This window comes from Manis pentadactyla, chromosome 7, assembly GCF_030020395.1.
Source record: "Manis pentadactyla isolate mManPen7 chromosome 7, mManPen7.hap1, whole genome shotgun sequence".
Lineage (NCBI taxonomy): Eukaryota > Metazoa > Chordata > Mammalia > Pholidota > Manidae > Manis > Manis pentadactyla.
Window position 1 is genome coordinate 27118720 of NC_080025.1, and position 23901 is coordinate 27142620.

A 23901-nucleotide genomic window follows, 5' to 3' on the forward strand; every position below is an offset into this window, starting at 1 on the left:
AAGGTAAGAAACACCGTCAGAGGAAGGGAGGGAAGAATGCAGAGTGGGTGGAGAAATTGAGATGGAGAGAGACAGGAACAAAGACATTCCCTCCTCTCAGATCTTGATTTTCCTGCCAGTTTGGCCAAACCTTACAGGAAGCCAGCTGCCAAAGGCACCTGGGAAAAGTAGCTTGCAGACTTCCAGCCCTAATCATGGAGGGCAGTACTGGGATTGAGAGATAAGAGCCGAGAAACTGCCACACTTAACAAAGCTCAATTTTGCTTGGCTCTGTTTTGTAATGAGCTTCATGTTTGTTAGTTATTATTATCTTCTAATATCAGTGGATGTTTCCAATAATTGCTTTGACTCATACCTTCCTCTGAATTAATCGGGAATTTGACTGATCAGTGTGATTGTTTAAGGCCAAGGAGAGCACACACAAATAACTTCTCTTGAATCGTTCAAATGAAAGAAAAATGAATGGGTACAAGGAAGTTCTTAGCAGTAAAGCTCATTGCAGGAAAAGAAGAAAACACCTGAAAATCTAAATGCTTCATAAAAGGTGATGAAGTTAAGAGAATTCTAGTGTATTATTTTGACTACTATGTATGTAGCTATTTTAAGTAATAAATGTTGGTATTATGCAGCAAAGCCTATCCTTTCAAGCAATATATATTGAACACTTAGTATGTGCCAGACAGCATAATTAGGGACAGGAATAAAAAGATGACTGGGACGTGGTCCCCTGTTCTTATGGTGCCCATAATCCCACGGAGGAGATAGCCTTATAAATATGAAAAAGGATTTACAAATTACAGAAGGAATTAGAATGGAAAATTTTTATGTATATAATTTTTCTATAATTAACATGTATTGTATATATAATAAAGGTAATATATTCTTATAATATGGTTTTTTTACAGTTATGTAAAATACATCTAATTAGTTGGAAGAGAACACAAAAGAATGAAAATAGCAGTATCAGAGCAATCCTAACCATGACGGCACCTTTAGTGCGTTCCCTTGGCCAGGATACTGCACCCAATGACTTAATCAGATGCTAATCCAAGTGCTACTGGGAGATATTTTGAAGATGTGGTTAATACCTACAATCAGTTGACTTTATGTAAAGGAGAATACCGTTGATGATGTGGGTGGGCCTCATCCAATCAGTAGAGGGCCTTAAGACCGGAAACAGGTTTCTGTAAGACATTCTGCCTCAAGATTGTAGCATTAACTCTTGCCTGAGTTTCCAGCCTTCTGGCCTGCCTTACAGATTGTGGACTCACCAGCCTCCACATTATCTATATCTGTACCTACATCTATCTATCTATCTATCTATCTATATCTATATTGCAGACACACATGTACACATATTTGTATCTCCCCTTGGCTGTTTTTCAGAAGAATCCCAACTGATACACTACTATATCTTTTCTTCTAAACAGTCCTTAATTTAGTGTTTGTTTAATCGCATAATTTCTTCACAGCTTCTTCTGTCCTTACTGTACCTAGACTCCTTGGTGACTATTTTTTCTCAGTCTTTCAACAACTTCTATCTACAGTTGCTCCACAGATTCCCAAAGACTGCAGAGGCAGATTCCATGTTGGAGACAAAGGCCAGAATGTATTAGCTTGCACATTTTCTGTTTTCCTTCCATACTGGCTACCGAGCTATGCCAGCTGCTGTTCTTGGTCTCAAGGCCTAAGCAGCCTGCTAAGGGGGTGGACAGTCTCTTAGATGAGAGGGAGCAGTTTGGCTAAGACTGGCTCAGAAGTCCCAGGAACACTGAGTTGGTGTGCCACCTTTGATGTTCTTTGATCTCCACCCTGCACAAAAGGGGTTTGAAGAATGAACTCTTCAAGTCTCCATCCCAAAGCAGAAGTGGTTATTCCTTGAGAGGTAGCACCGTCAAATGGGTCCAGGCTCTAGGGACATCAAATAGATTCCAGCCTCAGCTCAATTGCTTTCTGGCTGTGTGACTCTATCCAAGTTACTTAACCTCCCTGTGTCTCAGTTTCCTCATCTTTAAATGGGGGATATTTAACCAAAGCTGCAGGGTTGTGGTGAAGATGTCAAATATAATACATGAATTTTCTAGGGCAAAGTGGTGGTCCCACAAATGGTAACTGTACTGCCATGATATCCTTGAAGGTGAGCATGGACTCTGGGAAAGACTTCTGATGCATGTCAGCCTCCTAAGAAATACAGATCCTGGTTCGTCCCTATTTCCCAGATCTGACTGAGGCTAAAGAAATCATGCTTGCAAAGTCCACTGAACCCTCAAAAGAAACCAGGATCTTACTGTCCTCTAATATCACTACCTCACTAGCAGAGAAGAGAAAATTACTCCACTCTACAAATAAGTAGAGAACAATGTACCATCACACAGAAATCATGTTTTTGAAACTTTCCTTTTTTCCCAGAAGGCATACAGACAGTAAGTAGACCTCCACCCCCCAACTTGGCACCTTATTTATAATTATCTTGTGCAGGTGGGTAGGTGCTTATTTGTGGACTCAATTCTCATCAACTTTCCTATACCTGCATGTGAATTATCCACTTAATGGAGAATCTGCCAGGAAAGTTTTAATCCTAACCTGGCTTTCTCCTAGCATCCCTTCCTCTTTTCCCTCCCTCCCTTAGCCTTCACCCAGCTGATGTGTGCTTAGGAAATGCAAACTAATTTTAAAATTCACTGGAGCAAAACATGATTAGAATGGTTAAGTCTGCTGCCAAAAATAAAATCAGCTAATGCATTCCATATATTTAGATTTCCAAAATGAAGTTGAAATGATGCTTAGTTCATCCAAAGTTTGGGTTTAGACCCATCACGCTGTATCTGTGCTCGTTGGCCTTCCTGTCTTCTGGCGGCAATATTGGTTCTGGAGATGGCGTCACCTTTTCCAGACCCCAGGGCAATGTTTTTCTTTCCTCATCTGGCCGGAAGTGAGATCATAGTTCGTGTTCGAGATGGTGGGGAAGAAACTCCTCAGTGTTTGCGAGGAAGACAAGACAAGGAGACGCTACAGCTCAATCTGAACTCAGGCTGTACCCAGTCTGGGGAGCCTTTAGGCCTCCCTACACAGCCTGGCCAGACAGTCAGGGGTCCAGCTGGGGAAGGCACCCCAGAAGACCAGGTGCTGGCACTGAAAGGGACACAGGTATGGCTCCAGAGCCATGTTGCTGCCTTCAAGGAGCTCCAATAATGTTGCGGGAGACAAAAGGGAGCAGAGCAGGTAACACACATTCCAAACTAAAACCCATTGCCAAAATGTCGTGGCCTGGACAGTCAGGAGAAACTCAAGGGAAAGTTCCTCCATACGGGCGGGAGTTGTTTCCGTGATGGAGGAGGTGCCGGCGTTAGGAGCAGGCCAGCTCATGGGGAAAGGCAGGCGTTTCCCGTGAAGGGTCAACCTGGGTGATGTGCAGATGCAGCGGTGAGATCGGCAGGGCCCGGCTGGGACAGCAAGAGGAGTTAGTCTGTCCGGAACAGAAGCACAGTGGGAGGCAGTTGAGAGAAATACAGGTGTGTTAAGACTCTTTGGCTTACAAAGCACAGAAGACAATCTGATCAACTTTATGGGAAAAGGGGAATTTATTTTAAGGATTCAAGGGAGTCTTCTTGGGACTCGAGATAGGAAGAGTCCAGCTCACCACAACTGGAACCTGGACAAAACTATTTTATGGTGAATTTTTACCATTATAATTTTACTCCTCTACATTTCCCAACTTACTTTTTACATTTCCTTAAATTTTTTTTCTCCTTAGGAAAGAGGATCATTTGTCTAACACACGCCATACCTTTATATTTTCATCCTTTCTCCACCTGTTGACGCACTTTGGTATTTTTCCCTCTTCTAATACATTAGAGAAATGCCCCAAGTGTCTTATCTTCCAGTAAACCCAAGACTTCCTTTACGGGGAATTGAAATTCAGCCTTTGTTTGAGTAATGGAGAGCTCATTGCTTTGCAATCCATCCCATTTCACTGTTGGCTTAACTTGTGAGCAAGTTCCCTCTGAAATTATGATGATGTAATCATATGGATCCCCGCTTGTTTAGACTTAACATTAATCCAAGAGGGCTTGGAGTTTGTCTCTCTGTTGCTCAAACTTCCTACATTGGTGCTCAACCACCTTGTAAATTTTTTAAAACAATGGAATTCATTGTAAGGATCCAAGGGAGTCTCGTGGGCCTCGAGGACCCAGGAGGTACGTGAAACCTGCATCCTATCAGGTTGCAGGAGGTTTCACTGCATCTGCCCTCCCCACTTCTCTGCATGTGTATCTGTTCAGGGATTCTGTTTGTCCATTCGTGTGGCAGATTATAGCTGCTCCTAGCATTCTGCGTTCTCTCATTCCCTTTCCAGAATAACTGGCTGTTGCCTCAATTCCAAATTCTAGGGAAAGACAGAGCCCAATTGGTCCAGGCCTGGTCTGATCAGTTATGATGGACCCCATCATATATTACATGTGCAAGCAAAACATGGCGGCTGGCACCCTTCCTGGGTGGGGTGGGGAGCAGCCCTAGGAGGAAAAGAGTGGACCCACCAGGTAAGATTAGCTAAGACAGCCCTCCTGCCATTTGGGTTTTCCAGACTCTTTGAAGAAAACCAGGTGAAAATATTTCAGTTGGCTGTGTTACTAGAGGGAAGTTACCTCACTTTCAGCAAATAATGAAAAATCCAGAGAAAGCAGAGCAATTGAGTTGTGATCACTCACTTCACGGAAAGGATTATTCACTTTTGGGGTGACATATGCCAGGATTCCTTTCAACTGGAAATGATACTTTCCCATTATGCCCTTAATTATGCTCATCTTATCTGCAATGAATCTGCTTCCCTTAACTTGGAACCTTCCTTTAGGGGGGCCCAGGATCCCTCCCCTGTCACCCTCTGTGCTGGGAGGACTTGGGAGGGAGCAGTGTGCCCTGCAGTTGGCTGACTGCTGCCCACTGGTACAGGGATAGGCCCGTCTCATTCGCCTCCTCATCCATCTGGGGTCTGACACAGGACCTGTCATGGAGCCATGCTAATCAATGCTTGAGATGAATGAATGAAGCCAGTTCCCAGACATGAGCGATTCATAGCCAAGGTGTAGCTTAAGGAGAATATAGCGTTACTGTAAGGAAGGAAAATAATAGCAATAAGTTGCTTCCTGATAAGTTATCGTAAGCGGCACAGCTTCTCCTAGGGACCGGCTGCCCCCAACTCCCATTTAGTCTCAGGACAGGCGTTGACTCGATCCACCTCAAATAATGCCCTGGGACCTCCATTACATTCCCTTTCAAAGGGGAGCCTCATGCCAGGCAGACCCAGGGAGGCGGCTGCCCTCTGGAAGGTCACCAGAGAGACGAACCTCAGCCCCTTCAGGGAGGCCTGGCGGAGGCTGGGGCACTAGCACCAGCCACCCTCCACCTGCCAGCCCCTAGGCGCAGCGCCGCCAACGGAGCCCGAGGTGAAGGGCTGTCCAGAGGGACGGCCCACCCTGGCGAACTCCTTGCCTCCGATGAGGACAAGGCGACAAATGAGACAAAATGAAAAATATAATGATGCATATTATATTAATCATCCTCCCTTTTTCTGACACGATAAATCTTCTCTTTAAACTCATGGTGGCGATTGCATCATCTCCCTCTCTCCTCGGAACAGCACAGATTAAGATAAAGTGATAGTGCTGTGTCAAAGAGAGCCTTATTGCCACACTTGGGATACAAAGAGAGAGGTTAATTTATCATCGCTGGGGAGAGGTGACAGAAGAGAGATATACTACCGAAAGGGGATTTAGCACAGGGCCAAGAAACTTCACACTATTTTTACCATCTGTCACATGCTCTAATAAAGCAGGGCAAAATATGAAGAAAGGAAAAATGAACTATCAAACACTCTGATGTAATGCAGCCCATAAATCTAATTTAATTACTTTGCATGGAGACAGGTCCTCGAGTCTGTGTGAATATACTGGATTTTCTTGGCAACTTAACAACTAAGTGTTTTAATAACATCACACTGTAATTTATTCTGCTTGAAACACAAAACCCCTTTTGTGAGAGTTTCATTTTTGAGAACTGTTAATTTTTTCGGCTAATGTCAAAACTGGCATAAATTCACATGTGAACTTGAAGCCTGACTGTGAAAAAGGCTTGGGTTACTGCATGCCTTTTTATTGTTTGGCACTTTTTCCCCCTTCTGCATGCATTAGAAATAATTGGGCTTTGTTGATGACTTAGGTGAGGAGAGTTCTCTTGCAATTAGATTTTAATATAATGACAAAGGGTGTGTGAGGGGGAAACTCTTTGTAAAATATAAAGAGGTAAGAAAATGCAATGGGGAAAAAAAAATCCTCATTTGCCAGCAGAATAGTAAAACCCAAAGGCAGTATTCCTGGAACCAGGCTGTCTCCAGGATCGTGAGATTTTCATGCTGGAGGGTGTTGGATCTCAGGGCAAAAGGGACGCTGGGAATGCAGGTCTGCCCTAGAGGGAGCCACTGGGAGCAGGAAATAAATCAAAAATAAAATTAATATTCATTGGGTGTCTTCCCGAATTTGGATGCAGTTACAGAAATTATTGTTAATAATGAAAGCCATATATCAAAGGTTATAACATTCATCTGTGCTAGGACACTATTTTTTTAGGCTTTGTTCTGAACCATTAAAGATGACATATTGCATTTGTGTGCCTTTCTGTATAATAAGATACGTTTAAGTCTGAGTCTAACCTAAACTGGCAATTTTGGCATTGGACTCAAGTTCTTACATGGGGACTGTGACACTGTCTCTGGAAGAGGTCGGCTGAGCCCATCCGCTCTCCCATGACCTCACTCAGGAGGGCAGGATGGATGGGTAATTCATTTGTTAGATCATGAGTGATTCATGTTGGGAAAAGAAAACTCCGAGCCTCTTCACAAATTCAATTGAAATATAATGGGGGATAAAAAGATTAAAAAAAACCCTGACAACGAAAAACCCTATCTCCCCCTACCTCATCCCAAACCCCCAAGCCTCATACTGAAAGAAAACCTACATGCAGAGATATATAGTCTGCTGAAGTTCATTTATTTATTTCTTCAGCAATACATAATAAATCCTTCCTATGTGGCCATCTCCGTAGGACACACTTAGGGGACCAGGTAGTCTGTTTGAAGAGATGCACTGGACAGAAAAATGACTATAATTTAGTACATTCTGTGAAACTTTAACTTGGTGGGCAACCCTGCTGGAGTTCATGGAGAGGGCGAGAGGGCGCTGGTCGTGGTATGGACTTTGGATAAAACAGAAGTGATTCATCTGGAAAATTCCAACCAGTATTAGACCCATGAGGAAATTGGCCACAATATTCATATTGTTGAATATTTATGGAATGCCACTAGTGATTTGGTGTATGTTAAATGTCTAGTACTGATTCAAGGGCCTTGAAGCCAGGAAGCTGAGGTGCGAAGTTTTTTAAAGAAGTGATTTCAAATAAATTTCCCCTCATGCTTTTTTTTCTTGAAGTTCATATTTCCCTGTTCAGACTTGGAAAACACTCAATTCTTGTGGTTTCTTGTTCTGTTGAATTTGTGTGGGAGAAACATGTACAACCTTGAACTCTGAATGAAGCTCAGTGTGAAAAGTAGTGGTTTTCAGCTGTGCTATTTCAAATGCTCTCATTGGTATTTTAGAAGACTTCCCAGTATTCAGTTACTGACCTGGGGTCTGGAAGAGTGAGCATTAAAAATTAAAAAAAGGAAAAAAAAAACCCAAACCCCCAGTATTTACTTAGGAAATGGCTTGCTTATGGCCCAGCCATCCAACTGCCTTAAAATTAGTGTACAAATTGAAAGTTTGAAGGGTTTCTTTTTTTGGCATTTTGATTTCCTCATCTGAAAAATGGGGATATTAATGCCTACCTCCTACGGCTGCTGTAAGAATTAAATGTGCCTACATATGTAAAACATGGAGCACACGAAAATAATGGATGCAATTATTATTTTATTATTATTATTTTGAGTTCACTACCCTGCCTTCTCTTCCTCTCTGCGTTTCTAACTACCCCTCTCCCCTCCTCCCCGCCCTCACCCCCTCCCCGGCCCTACACCCCGACAAAGTTTTTTATTTTTTTAACAGACTTGCCGGAATCCACTTCATTCAGCCTCCCCCTTCTGGCTCAGCCGCAGATTGCAACCATGTCCCTTCTTCCTTTTTTTTTTTAAGTTACCTTCAAAACATGCATTGTAAGAAAAGATAGTATCAGGTGGACACAGGCAGTTTTCTGGAAATGAACCTAGTTACTAAGGAAGCACTGAGCAGAAAGACAGGAGCCCTTAACTCGGGGTGGGCTCTGTGGCCAGGGAAGAAATTGCAAGAGTGTGTGTTCCCGGGAGCCAGGAACATCCTTCTGGTCAAGCAGGGTGGGGACTGGGGAGCCTACCAGGGGTTTGAAAGCCAGCAAAATGGATGGTATTGTCTCCTTTAATTGGTGACTGTTAGCCCCAGTGCCCAACGCCCAAGGTGAACTTGACCTTTCCTATAAAGCACTGTACTTGAACTCTCCATGCTGCTCTGCGGCTCTTCATATTCCTCCTCTAACAGGTACCTTGCTTTAACCTTGCTGGTCAAGATGACAGATCATTTACATGAACAGTTTATGCAGGCACTCTCCAGGTCTGAGCTGGAAGCACAATAGCACCGAGTGACTTGAGCTGCCGAGTGGAGACTGAGGAACAGCCCAAACAGCCAGCACCCCGCCTGGAGGGAGTGTGGGTTCAAGGAAAACACCCTAAAACCACACTGGTCCCTGTTGGAGCCCCCAAGGGATATATGAGCCACACTGAATTTTAAAGAACTGTCCCCTTCCCTTCCCAGTTGCTTGCCAGCATCTGTTCTGTTCATTCATTTCTTCATTTAGGCATCAAACATTTGGTGCTGCCTTACTGTGAGGCGAGCATGTGGCAGGGGCTGAGAATGCTAGGAAAGAACAAATCGGCCCTGCCCTCAGGATGCATGGAACAGAGGGAAGGACACAGTATGATGGCATGTGAAAGTCTGCACAACTTCTGCAGGAGAGGAGAGACCGCTGAGAGAGGAAGGAATTTCCGGGGTATCGGTTGGAGTTGGGGAGAGAAAGGTGAATGGTGTTTGTCTCAAGTGCAGGAGTGGGAGCAGGCAGAGCTTGAGCAAACGTTCAGGAGACCGACAAGTGTACAGGAAATTTAAGCTGATCTTGATGGCACAGGGACCACAACACTGATTCGCTCTCAGGTAGGGTCACAGGTAGGCAGGAGGTGAGTTTAAGAACCAGTGCATCTCCAGCGGACCAGTTGCCTAGATCTTGTTCTTCAAATCCAAGGGTCCAAGGTGCAGAGAGAATGGGAGGGTCTGTTGCACAAGTATTGGCTCCAGAAGGGCCTGTGAGTGTCCTCTGACCTCCAGAAGGAGACCCTAAGTGTTGGTGACTAAGTGTGGTGGTGTCCCTTTGAGCAAGGAAGAGGTGGTGCTGATATTCCTGGGGAGGGACATCTCCTCTCCTGCTAACCAGAGTAAAGCATTTTGTTGAAGCATCATGTCGGTGGCCCCAGGGAAAGGTCACCACAACTGACATTTACGGAACCACTGTTTCACTGAACCCCAAAACTAGTAAGTGGCAGAGCACCATTCTGTCTGTCCCAGAGTCCATTTTAAGCAGCTTCCCACGTCTCAGAGGGTGAAGCCACCATGACACATTTGCCAAGCGGGGTGCTTTATTCACATGTGTCATCTCACGTTATCATCAGCATGACAGTTCTGAGATGGTATCACCTTCATTTTACAGTCAAGCACCCTGGAACTCAGAAAGATTACAGAGCTTCTTGCCACACAGCCAGCACTAATGGTGGCATCTGACACAGATGTGCCTGACTTCCAAGCCGATGTCCTTTCCGCTCTCCCACACTGAATTTCCAAGAAAGAATCTTGCAGGCTGCCTCTTGTCCTGCCATTCGAGGAGGCAGACATGGGTATTGCAGTTCACTGAACAACCGTGCTCCTTGTGAATGACCGTCAGGGAACACGCTCTCCACTCCCTGCCTGGGAAGCAATGATGATCTTACTGCTAAGACGGTTTACTGCTAAGATATTCTGGACATGGGCGGTTTCATCCCCCGCCAAGCTGCTTTCCCAATAGGGTGGAGGCAAATTCCATGCAGTCACTGTGGGTGGGAAGTGAGTCACATACACAGGGGTACCTTATTTTAAAAGAACTTCAGAACCAAAGTGAACTAGAGTTATTCATGCCAGAGAAGGAGTATTCATAGTATTCATATCCTGCTAAGCAGGCAACTCCTATAGTGTGTCTAGAGGAAGGGTCAGCAAACATTTTCTGTAAATGTCCTGATAGCAAATATTTTAGGCTTTGAAGGACATACGGTGTCTGTCACAACTGTTCAGTTTGTCACAACTCATCTTCAACGGAGTTTGATTTCTTTCTTTCTGTGTGTTCCAGGAGGCAAGCAGCTTCAAAGAACTCAACTAAACGAAGCATTGTTTTTCCAAAAAAGTAGATGAGTATTTAAATGGTTTATAAGAGACATGGTTTGCTTTACACAAGAGACTTCCTAACAACTACATAATAAAATTTCATAAACCAAACCACACGAATGATGACCACACGAATGCAGCTTGCGTGGCAGTGGCAGTGCAAAAGCAGCCATAGACGATACAAAAATGAATTAGCATAGCTGTGTTCCAGTGAACCCGTATATGATTTTCATGTGTCACAAAATACCATCTTTTGATTTGTTTTTAACCACTGAAAAATGTGAAATTATTTTTAGCTCACAGGCCATACAAAAGCTCATGGTGGGTTGGGTTTCACACATGGGTCATCATTCGTGTGGTTTGGTTTATGAAATTTTATTATGTAGTTGTTAGGAAGTCTCTTGTGTAAAGCAAACCATGTCTCTTATAAACCATTTAAATACTCATCTACTTTTTTGGAAAAACAATGCTTCGTTTAGTTGAGTTCTTTGAAGCTGCTTGCCTCCTGGAACACACAGAAAGAAAGAAATCAAACTCCGTTGAAGATGAGTTGATGCTTTCCCACAAGACAGACGGAAGCGGTATTTGGGAATGCTGGCCATTTGCCTCCGAGTCTGTTCCATGGAACATTCTGTCTGGGGGGTATGACCCTAGGTAAAATATTGTCTGGCCAATCTTTAGGCTGATTCACCATATCCCCTCTGTACTAAACACTGTTTTCTTGTGAAGGACCTCTACCTTTTTGAGTCAGGATTGGAATGATGCCATTGCTGGAAGTCGTTAAAGAGCTCTTGGGGGAGCTGTGGCTCTCTTTGGGGCCTGTCAAACAAGGAGCTCCAACAGCTGAAGGATCCTGGTCTAGAGAGAGCTCAAAGAAAAAGCAAAAACTGGAATGTGGGTGTGTGGAGAAGACTGTCCCGTCCCTCTGAAGTCCCCTCCAATGCCTCCTTCTGCTCCCCACTCTCTGGCTTGCCCTGATACTTGGCCTTTGCTCTAGAATTCAGTGAGAACGGGAGTCCAGTTTCCGTAGGAGTGGTTTTGCTATTGTATCATTGACCTCTCCCGCCTGTCTCATCCGTCCTTGGCCACTGACAAGAAAACTGTTCATTTAAAAGAGCAGAGAGGATGAGGCTTACCGTCTCTGGTGTTCCTGGAGTGTGTGTCTGGGCTCAAGTGTTCAGGAAGAGGCTTGGAGTCTGATGCGCCCCTCAGAGCAATGATCTTGGAGGACAAGGCTGGCACCCCGGGCATGAAGGCCTGTGCTGTGCTCCTTCAGGAATCAGCCCACCAACCTCTGATCTGCATCCCTCCTACCCCAAGAAAAGACCCATGGATCACCAGCCGCAGGTGGGAGGGGTGCCGCAGGGGCCTGCACTCCTGGGCATCTGACACTTCTATAGGGAGCCCGAGCTGGCCATTCACAAGGATGGCTGCTCAGGTATATTTCTGCACCTTTCTCCTCTGCAACACCTCCCCAAAGGGAGTAATGGCCAGAGGATTCCCTCAGGTCAGGATTTGATTTTGCAACGGGAGCTGCTTTTTCCTGGGCCCCACTCCTGTCTCTGTCTCAGGGTGGATAGTGCTGAGGGACAGGCAGGTGTGGCCTGGTGCAACAAGGCCAAGTGGTGAAAGATCAGAGTGCTGGGTACAGGCTCAGGGGTGTAGTTCACATGGTGTGCGAAGGATGACTCTGCCTGGCTTCAGTTTTACACTGGATTCTAGATCCACGCACGTTGATGGGGGTAGGGATGCAGGGATACATAAAGTTCCCAGATCTTGGCTACCTGTGGGTCATTGGTGAGGTGGTTGTAGCAAAAAATAAAGGGGGAGAATTTGCTTTTGTCACAGTCACCCTGCAGTGGTTCCCTGTGCACAGCTCAGAGCCTATGTGCTGTCTCTGTGTCTTCCCACTGCAAGACTCTACCCAGGGAGTGGGCCTTTCAGGCTGATCCCATTTGTAGGGAAGTGAACTCCACCTCTGGAGTATGTTTTGAGGGATACCAGAAGGCTTCTGCATCAGTCAGTCAACACCGTGGAAACACTGAGTCACAGCTACCCCAAACACAGTGGCTTAGAGTAAGTCACTTAATCTCATGACTCGGCAGGTCAACTGGAGCTGACTGGGGCCTGGTGGATCTAAGCTGGGCTTTTGTGCGCTGGCTTGGCTCTGCTCCTTGTGTCTCTCGTCCTCCTTCTGGGACCAGTGGACTAGCCTGGACATGTGCCTTTCATGGCAATGCCAGAAATGCAAGAGCACAAGTAGAAATACTCAAGGTTTATTGGCCAAAGCAAATCACATGACCAATCTGAAGTCAAGAGACTGGGAAATAGGACCTGCCTCCAAAGGGGAGGGCACTGCACAGTTACACTGTATGGTAAAGGAGGCAGAAGCAGGGCCCCATACATACATCATCCCCAAGAAAAATATTTCCCTGCAAAGGCCTTTGATGTGGTTTAAAATCCCTGCTATTAAAATTACACTTTTGCATTAAAATGTTGTCTGCATAAGGTCCTTGGAAGAGGTAGGACATCTACACGTAACTCCTCAACCCTCCAGCAGCATCAATCAGACAATTAGCAAAGAGGATCTGAGGGACTGGGGCTCAGGACAGAGGCATTTTGCAGGCAGCCACAAGAGGTGGGGTGAGCCCAAGTCAAATGCCCTTCCCATTCCAGGCTTTGTACCTACCCATCCTTATTTTCCCTGTCTTAGGAGAGGGCTACAGAAAATCTTCATCTACCCACAGAAACATGAAATCGTTCCTAGGTTGGAAACATTCAGAAAAACAGTTAACTCTGCAGGAAACACATCCTCGCTTTCGGTGATGTCAGAATGTTTGTGTCTTTTTGTTTCTGTTTGGGCACATGGACCACGTGAGGATGGGTGGGCGGCTGAGGGGGCGTGTGGAGGGCTGTGTTTGTATGCATGTGCGTTGTGTTCGTGTTTTTGCCAATATGCCTGTCTCAGTCGTGCTCAAAAATCTGTCTTCTTAGGCTGGGAACAGAAAGAGGTTTTCATTATTAGACAATGTTATCACCAAATAAGTTTTTTTTTTTAATGTGAATTAAGAGGATCGGATCCCTTCCAAATATGCTTAACAAGAGGAGTGTGTGTGTGTGTGTGTGTGTGTGTGTGTGTGCGTGTGTGTTTGTATTACATATTGTGTGCTGCAGGCTGTGATTTGGGGGTAGCGTGTACTTTTTTGGGGGGAGAGATGCCTTTTAGCCCACAACCTCTCAGAGTCTATTTCTGCTATTCCTAAAATGAATTTGGTAAGTTATCTTAGAAATTATACAGTTGCAGAGAAACCACACGTTTTAATTAGCCACATATTACTTCTAATCACAGGCTCTCTCCATCTACCTATCCATCTACATGTAATTTTTAGTCTAACTTGTACCTTGTATTGCTGATCAATTATTTTTACAGGTGGAGGATGGGGAGGAAGGGTTAGCTGATGACCTTTCTCTTGCTCTAGGGCTGTGAATGCTCCTGTATTTAAATTCAGCTGTAGTTCATAGCTGGGTAGATTGGTTCCTGGTGAGTACACCACCCCCAGTGCCATCCCCTAGAAAACCTCAGAGCATGTATGCATAAAGGAGATGGTAGATTAGGTTACCGGGAAAGGAAATGTACGAATGTACCTTGCAAGAAGATTAACTGATGATAGCAGCAAGTTGCTGATGAAGGCAGTTTGTGTAAGAGCAGGTCCTAGCTGCCGGGGCCCATCTGTCTCGGCTGTCACTCTCTCCCCCCTGGATGCCTGTGCAGCAGGCAAGCAGCCTTCCTGTGCCCTCCTCCTTCCTCTTCTTCCTCCTGCCTCGTGAATCCTACCTCGCCGGCCCCCTCCCACCCCCCACTCTGCACTACACCCCAGAGGTGCAGCCTCCCAGTGGAGGGAGCTAGGAAGGAGCTGACAGGTTGAGCATTTTCTGTTCATTCAGAAGCCTGGACATCACCTTGCCAGAGGGCCTTTTGCCATCGTCGGGGGCATAGGGCCTTCCTCTGTGCAGGGGGTAGCCGATGTGGGCCATGCCCTTCCTGGCTAGCACTCATCCTTGGCCGACATTGCACCCAAAAGCCCCCTCTCGGGAGGTCATGATCTTCCCCATGCCTCTGGGAGCCGGTGAACTGAGGGGCAGGGGTGTTAAGATCCTGAACGTTTCAGGCCTTTTCAGACTCCATTGCTATGATCTAGACACAGCATTAACGATACACGTTCTGTAAACATGCAGCTTCGAGCGTTGGCATCCAAGAAGCCATTCTTTGCTACTCCTGATCCTCCCCTCCAGGCACTGCTTGGTTCTGACTACTCAAAGCACACCCACCCCACACCCGACCAGGTCCCACCCCACACCTTCACCTCATCCCCTCCCATTAAAAGCAAGAACCACCACCAACCTCTCCAAGTCCTCTCCAAGATAGAACACGAGTCCACCTCTCACACCAGATTGTGTGTACTTATAAATACTGGTGGGAGGGACACAGGCCCGATGAAGACATCCTGGTGAGTATTGTGTGGACTTGGCCTAGGCCTTTGTCTTCTTCCCTCGGAGGTGGGAGCTCTGATACCTAGGAAGCAGCTGTGGGGGTTTCACAGACATGAGGTGGAGTACTATGGCTTTCCCAGTTCTTGGGTAGGACTCGATGCTTTGAGGTGGATATAACCTGTCGATGATCAGAAGGACTCATGAAATAAACTAATTTATTTTCACTGTCCTTACTAACTCCTGGCAGTTCACTAGCCTTACAAAGAGACCCCTTTGTTACACAGTGTGTGTTTAGGGTAGCACCTTCTCAGAGGCTCCTGCTAGCCTACTATTTCTGGTTTTATTGGGGAGGAGGTATACTTGGTGTCTTGGGTATGTCCCAGTCTCTGTAGCAGGGCATCAGAGCACAAACGGGTTCCAACAGCAGTCTGTGTAATTAGGCTTGTGAGTGTGCACTTCAGTAGGTGCGATGGCCGGAAGTCTGGGAGGAAGCAGGCTGATGGGGAGAAGAGCGTGAGAGACGGTGGACCCGTGTTGGTTGTTCTTCAGAGAGTTCCTGCTTCCTGAGACTAATACTGTCTTTAGGCAACAGCTCTGTACTGGATGCCAATGTCCTTTCTTCAGCTATGCAGATGGACAAACTGAGGCCTGGTCAGTGGTATGCTCGGAGTCAGCAGGCCTCATGACCAGCCCACAGAGGACCAACCAGGAGTTCTGGCTTCCAGCCTGTGTTCTGTACCCTTGCAGGAGGCATTGGGCTTGGGGGGCAGCACCTCCCCAAGGCTGTGTTTGCTGTCATCATAATCCACTTACACACTTTTTCGGTTTTAATGTAAGCACATGCAAATAAAGCAATGGTTGCTGTTCCACAACCCACATGACTTTCTTAGTTTTGAACACACGAAGCGCATGCGTGCACTGAAGCTCAAGCGTGTGTGCATGTCTGTGTGCGCGCATGCGTGCACACGTACACACACACACATACACACGCACACGCACACACACAGAAGTTTTCATATTAGTTTCCTGAGTTCATGGATAAAGTCCAGAGCTGCCAAAGCTCCCACTACTTTGCCATGTCACACTAATAGCTTCCAGATCCCATCACATATTAAATTCATGCGGCTTCAGCGAAGCCATCTATTTAATGCAATTCGCTAAATGCCTGCGCAGCCCCGCTGACAGTGACATATTAGTTTTGCAGTCTTTTGCAATCTGATATCTCTGAATTTGCCACCGTACTAAAGATTTGATTAATGTGGTTCCATTTGGATGCAGTAATTGGCTGCGACTGTTGTAGAAAATAATCAGGCTTTCATTCCTTACAAGTGCACGGACATGCTAATGAGAGAGTGGGTTAATTAAGCCCGCGGCAGAAAGCGACAGTTACTGATGGCTGTTATGACAAACCACCGACTCGGCATTTGGGAGCAGGACAGCAAATTTGCACTTTATGAAATTACAGGAAAACTAGGACATAAGGAATAAATAGTTACATCTGTTTGGTGGAAGGGGGGAAGGGGTGGGGAGAGAAAAGAGGGGCTCAAGGGGAAGAGAAAAGAACAAGGAGAGGAGGTCGCCCCAGGAGCAGCGCGGGGTCTGGGATTCGGAGCCCGTGGGAGAGGGCGCCTGCTCTGCAGTGGGCGCTTCCTCTGTACTTGAGTGGAAGGTGCCTGTGGAATGTGACACAAGTCCAGCCCTTGTCTTAGGGACTTCCTGCCAAAGGACCAGCCAGCAGCTTGGTTGCCTAGAAACAGATTTGGGGAAAGAGGGAGAGGTGCATGTAGAGAGGGGAGCCCCCTGCTCAGGCTCTGCTCACCTTGGCAGTACCCGGGTCACGCATGGGACTGGCAAGGTCACGTGGAGCTTTCCTTTTCCCCGACAAGCTGAAATGTTCATGTCCAGTGTTAATCAAACCTTTGGGTCATTTTAGGAGCCCTTCAACTGGATTTCTCTCCCCGAATGGATTTCTGCTTCTGGGTTTGACTCTCATAGCCAGACCCAGCAACTTTCTTTCAATATTGCTGGTCCCCCTGGGCTCTCCATTGTCCCCATCTTTGTCCTTTAAGTCTCAAGGGGCTGAGATTCTTGCTCATCCTCTGGGGTTCTGCCATGGTTCGTGGACTTACAAACAGCCAGCTGGGGGACCCTGGGATTTCTCTGCTCAGTAACACCTTCATTTCAGCCTGCATGCATCTTTGAATTTCCCAACCATTATTTATGGAGCATCTGTGAGATACAAAGCACTTAACTTCACATCACCTATGAGATATAGAGCACTGTGCTGAGGATGAGGAGAGACAAAAATGAATCTCACTGGGACCTGCCTTTCAAGAGATTATAGACCAGAGAAAGCTGCTTATACATTAGTAATAGTAACGAGTGTTGTAGAATGGATGAAGGAGCCCGGGTCAGTTCAGAAGGAAGGAGATCACGTCTGTCCAGTCACACGGAAGCTTATCATGGAGGCTATGACCATGTGGCCATGCAGGAAAGGGTGAGGCAGGCAGAGAAAACAGCGAGAACAAATGGATGAGGATGGGATGAGAGGGCCGACAGTCATCTGGGGACAAATGCTGAAGAGTCTTCAACGTTCCGTTAGGAGTTCAGACTTACTCCACAAATGATGGGGCGTTGCTGGATAATCTTTGAGTCTAGGACATCATGCTCGCAGCTATGCTTATGTGAGAGCCTGTGGGGGCAGCGTGTGGTGTAAGGTATAGCAGGGTGAGTGTGGGCTGGACTGGAAGCCCATTCCGGGAGGGTGCACGGCGCTGGATGGGAGCAGCAGCCTTGAGGCGAAGCGGGGCTGTGTCCTTCTCCTGTGGCAGTGCAATGGCCCGGGGACAGCTGCCCTTCCCGGCTTTTCCAGAGCTCCGAGCTGAGGCAGGAGGCAATTTCTGAGCAGGGCCAACTAATTATCACAGTTGAACTTTCCTCTGATGGTGAACATCCTCAGACACATGAAAAGAAGAATTTATAGTGATGACACAGGAACTGTTACCTGCTTCTAGGTTGCAGAAATGGCGCAGCAGAAGGCTCGTGTAGATGGGAAGCTTCTTGAACACAGTTCAGGGCACAAAAACCCAGGCTGTGGATGTCAGTTCCAAGAAACCCAGTGTTGCACCGCGGGAGAGTAGGCATTGGTAAGGTGTTCTTGAAGTGAGCATTGACTCTCCCACTGCCATCACTGTCCCTCCATCCCTCCGTAAAACAAAACAACTTACATATGTGACATACATTATGTGACACAGATAGCCAGAGGGAAGGAAGGAAAATCTGTTTATTGGGGGCTCCTCTGGCCAGTACCTTACATACCACATTTGTTACAGTTTGTACTTTCCTGAAGAGGACACTAAGGCTCAGATATGTAAAATAGAAGCCCAGGTTTCAGCAGCTAGTAAGTGGCAGGTAGAGACAGGAGAAGAAACTGGATCTGTCTGATGCCAAAACTGTGCTCTTTCTCTTGACCCCCAAGAGTTCTTTTTATTACATAGGAACTTATAAAATAGTACATTCCTTGATTCGGACCAGCTTCTCAGGTGTTGTGTATACATTTTTTCTCAAGCTCTGATATGAGCCAGGCTTGCTCCTTCCACCTTTTCATATTCTCCTGCACAACAGGTATATGCCGACTGAAGTGGCGCTTAAAAGCATGAGTCCATGAGCTTTGCAATGTGCCATGATCTAGGTGCTTAGCACTGGCATATTGAAGGGGTGGCACCTCTCCAGCCACACTGTATCTAGGGTCTTCACAGAGGTCTTTGCTCTTTTGGCCAGAAGGAGATTGGAAAGGATAGACCCAAAGAAGCGGACTTTGGCTAACAAGGGTGGACACGTCATCAGGGAGACTTGCTGCTTTTGTGTTTCCCATGACTGAGCCATCCTTCTGGGAAATGAGCCCCAGAGGAAGGGGGCACCGTCCCAGCAAATCGGGCTGAAAGTAGAACGGGTGCCCTGGAGCCATCGAGAAGGGCCCCTCTCCAGTCACTGGGAATCCTCACTCATTTGCCAGAATAGCTAGAGACTCCCAAACCCACCAGCCTCCATCTGGGGGAGGTTCTGCGACCTGAGCACCAGTGCCTGCCTGGGAGCCCGTGATTTAGGCCAGAGGATTTTATGGTCTGAAAATGGCTTTAAAATTTGTTTGGAATTACCCAGAGCACATTTTAAACACTGAAATGGCCATTTTCATATTTTTTAGTGTTTGCCATTTACCTTAGTACAATCCTTGTCTGGTCTCCCTTGGCCCACCCCTCACACTGTGCTCTTCCCTCTTGCTCCTTGGAAGGGCTCCTGGCTTCTATGTCTCCAGCTCAGGTGAGGTCCGGAGGGGCTTCACCTGGTGCCCGCAGCCACTCCCTCTCGGCTGCTTTGGCCTCTTCATTCCGGGTTGAGTAGTGTCAGCTTTTCTTCCTCCCTTCCTCCCTTCCTTCCTCCCTTTCTTTCTTTTGACTTAGGATTCCTCTGAACGTTTGTGTCCACTTGGAACTTCAGAATATATCCTTATTTGGAAATAGGGCCTTTGTAAGTACCATTGGTTAAGATGAGGTCATACCAGATTAGAGTGGCCCCTCAATCCCATGGCTGCTGTCCTTACAAGAAGATGAGAAGACATCAAGGCACACAGGGCCAGTGGCCATGTGAAGACAGTGCAGAGATAAAGGGATGCAGCTACAAGCCAAGACACACGAAGGCTTGCTGGGAGCCCTCAGAAGCCAGAAAAGACAAGGAAGAACGTTTCCCTAGAGACTTCAGGGGGAGCAAGCATATGTGAACACCCTGAATCTGGACTTCCAGCCTCTAGAATTGTGTATATTACAAGCTGGTGCTTCAGACCACGTAGTCTGTGGTCCTTTGTTATTGCAGCCCTTGGAAGCTAATACACTCTTCTCTGGTCTCTACGGCTCCACACCTCTTCGGAGGGGCAGAGCGCCAGCCTCACAGAGCAAGCCCAGGAAGGTGTCATGTTTATTCCTTGAGGCAGGAGCTTGGGAGTTTGCTGGGTTTAAGATCCATCCCTTTTCAGCTGATGGCTCATTTCTTTCTTTGTTCTGCTGCTCAGCTCATGAGTCCAAGTTTACTCCATTCAGCAAGGCTGTAGATATGATCCCAGATATTCCATCAGGAACAGAACTGCATAATTTATGTGACTCAAGCATATACTAAGTTCAGACCTCTTCACGATTGGTATTTTTATTCTTACACAAAATAGTCACTTAACAAATGTTAGATGTCTGGTTTGGACTTTAAGCCCTGTGTGTTGGGAAGAGGATGAGATCGGTTGTGTTTTCAACCAATCCCAACTCTTCTGCCTGGCCTTCCTAAGGCCACTGCCAGATGCTCCAGAAAGTTCCGCATGAGTCTCCAAATGCAAGGGGACCCTGACTCCTTTTTGCCACCAGCAAGCCTACCCCTCACACTCTGCATCCTGCCTCCCCCTGCCTTGTCCCCCTTTTTAATCGTGAAGGCCTCACTCCTGTGGCCTGTCAGAGGGTTCTGCACATTTTATACCTGACAGGACCTCTCCCAGGAACCCCGGTGGGAGACACTGTTAAAGTGTTTTATGTTGGGGAATAGGTTGGTTTCTGTGCAATAAAAACCAAAGCCATTGAGCAAGCCAGCCCCTGGGTAATTACTGGGACAGAGGAGATAGCTTCCATATGCCGGGTGGGAGCTTGGAGGCCAAGCCCGCATCTGTTTCTTTTGTTCTGTCAGAGAACAGAGCCAGGAGGGGGTCTGACCTCTCGATAAACCCTGAACCAGAACCCTCTGTGAGCTTCAGGGAGAAGAGGGGCCTGGGGGTGGCAGAGGGAGGTCAGAGGGCAGCCACATCTGGCAGAAGGCGGGGTCAGTGGGGAGCTGGGTGAAACTGGAGGGGGAAAAGGGTAAGGGCCAGGCCTGCCACTCCATAATCAATAAGCCCAGCTACCAGAGGAGATCAGAGAACCATTCATTAAAGAGCTCGTTAAGTGATTGATAGGCTTAATTTTCCTGTCAAATGTGGACTTCCCTTGTAAACATGTCAACTGAGGAAAGTTCAGACCTGTCACTTGGATTTATGGCTGGAATAACATGTAGGTGGAAAAGAGGGGCAGGTCCCCAGTGACCCATGCTGGCTGCTGTGAAATGGTGAGGCCAGTGGTTCCAGGTGCCGGCAAGGCCTTCCTCTCTCTCCCACAGCTGAGATAACAATCACAGCCTGGGGTTTGCACCCCTTCGTCCTCCAGGGAATGAAGAAATGGTGATCCCATGCCCCTGCCAGCCTGCTCCCACTTCCAGGGGCCTGTCCCGGTGCTACCCGTCACTTCACCTTGAAATTGGAGGGAAGTCCCAACCTGTGCTCTTGAAAAACATACCTCCCATTCCTGTCTAGTTGCCCAGGAAGATAAGGACTAAATGAAAATGGAAGCTGAAAGCCCCAGTAGTGTGACACAAACAAGCCATCAGCTCCTCACTGATGCGGAAAAATTGCCAGCGGCACTTGGGGGACAGGTTGGAGGAGAGGTGGGCACAGGGGTAGTGGCCCACTCCAAACAAGTGGCTAGGAGGTGGAAGGCAGCTGTAGCCAGCAGCCTAATGGGTGGTCCTGCAGGAGACTGTTGCCAAGGGGCTCCGTTTAATGCTCCATGTTAAATTAACCAAGCACAGCGACGCTCCCCAGATGTGTAAGAAGTGCAGGCACACTGTAAGTGAGCATTTTGGGTAATTGAAAATACAGTTCAAAATCCACTATAATCCATTAGTGTTATTATCACAAAGCACTGGATACAGCCAAGAGGCATTCCAGGACCTGGCTGGGATCTGCTTCAGCAAGTGCAGTGGTGGAATTTGGATTTGGAGGTGTTTTGCTCTCTTCAGTATTAAAATGTACTTCGTCTTGTGTTGTATGCTTTCTGGCATGGCAGTGGGCCACCTGGGAGCAGGGTGCGCTGTCCTCCCAGGGGCTGAGAGGCTGGGCAATGCCAGGGAGGGTATGTCCGCTGGGCTGGACTCTGGCAGCACTTGGTCTGTGGCACCAGGAGCCTCCTCACTGGGGTCCTCAGTGCAGGGAGAGTTGGGGTGGCAGGTGGATTTGGGGGGATTATCTCTAGTTGTGAAACCTGTCCGGCAGCACTCGTCACATTGTGTGTGTGTGTGTGTGTGTAGGGGTGCTCAGCCAGGTTCTTACAAACCACAGCCCCCCCTTGGCCTTTCATACCACAATGTCATATTTGGTCTGGAAGTATACTTTCCGCAAAGAATGAGGAGCAACACCTGACTACTCTGGTTGCTGGCTCCCCTTTGATGTTCTCCTGTTTTCTCTTCTTCAGGAGCTGCAAATTGGGCCTGTTTGTAGAGGCTTGCTTATATGTCAACATTCTCCAAGTGGGACTCAACAATAATAGGTACTAACCATGGCAAGCAAACCTATCACTTTTCTGAGCCCGTATCTAGTAACTCATCAGGCCTCTTTGAGCTTGAGCCTCCAATTCTCTCTTCTCCTGAATTCCTCTTCGGGCCACACAGTCAGCTGGAGATGGAGCCTGATCAGCCCCTGGACTCAAGAGGCTGGGCTTTGGGCCACTTTGCTGCATGATGTCAGAGTGGTCCACCGCCACGTTAATGGTTTGGTGTATTGGCCAGAGATCTGTCTGTTTGTTTTTATGGCAGGATCTCTGAGCGCCTAATGGTAGGGATTTTATGAAATATTTTTAGGTTCAGACCCACAGGACCATTTTTCTTCCTTTATCTGAGTGCTGGTGTATAAGAGGAGCTATATTATTGCTTTAATGCTCTCTTGAATTGAGCCTCTGGAGAAGTGCCAGGACCAAGTTCGGACACAAGCACAAGTCCTGTTGGAGAGACTTCTATGCGGGGGGTGGGGATGCATCAGCCGCGGAGCCGCCTCTTGGCAGGCGACTGGACCCTCATTTTCTTTTAATGCAGTCAAGGCCACTGAGCCCAGGCTCAGATGGCCTCCCTCCACATGCTGTTGCTTTCCAGCCAGCAATTATTAATTATTATTGTTGAAGTAACATCGATTATTTATTGAGCACCTACTCAGTGCCAGCGACAGCCATGCTACTTTACATATACACTTTTATTGATCACCAAAGTAATCCAAGTAATTCTACCGTGTAGGAACCCTTATTATCTCTGTTTATAGATGAAGGAAACTCAGGTTTAGAAAGTGTAAGTCATGCTCCCAAGGTCAGGAGGCCAAGGTCTGCTCCACCCTGGTGCCTGCGCTCTAACCGACTCAGCTGCCTTCTGTTCTCAGGCAGGCAGCTTCCCACGTTCTTCCCCGTCTTTCCCATCCTCTTGTTTAAACCTCCTCTGCAGCAATACATTTCCAAAAGCAGCCAGGAGCACAGGACTCAGCCCCCATGGCCGCTTTCCTGTGGTGTCTTCATGTTTGCTGATCAGTATCAGGTCCCAATAGACAAAAGGTGCTTTGCGCTGTGACAGGATGGGGTGGGGGTGGGGGTTTCTGGCCTGTGCTTTGCCTGCGAGCCCTTGAAGTCTATGGTAGGCTTTTCCCGGGGAACAGGGATTCCTTCTTTGCCTAGAGGTCGTGCTGAGAGGAAGCAGGTATGCCCCCTTGACAGGTGCCCCCAGCCCATAGGAAGCAGCGGAACGTTCTGAGGCTCCTGGTCTGCATCTCCCTGGGGCACTTGCTCCTGTTTCAGGGTGCCTGCTGGTACCTGGATGCCCACTCCATCTTGGCTACTGTTTTCCTCTCTCCTAGGACTTGCGCTTCTGGAGAGAGAAGTAAGAAGGTATGCCCTGTGCTAGGAAAATAAACCTTTCTGCCCTGCTCAGCTCACTAGTCCTTGAACTCAGGCATTTTCATGGTAAAGAAGACTGATCAATGGCCCCATTTTAGAGACAGGGAGGTTCTTTAGCCCACACGAAGCACAGTGTGTGTGCTAAGTCCCAAGCTCTGCCT

The 23901-nt window shown here is 47.2% G+C and overlaps 1 long non-coding RNA gene across 1 annotated transcript in view; it reads left to right on the top strand.

Moving 5' to 3' along the window:
• LOC130684431 (uncharacterized) overlaps nt 1–23365 on the top strand; it is a 139292-nt gene extending 115927 nt beyond the window's left edge. The window contains exon 3 of the long non-coding RNA XR_008998712.1: nt 22283–23365. This is a non-coding gene — a long non-coding RNA (uncharacterized LOC130684431). The remainder of the gene's footprint in view (nt 1–22282) is intronic.
• Nucleotides 23366–23901: the final 536 nt, after the last annotated feature.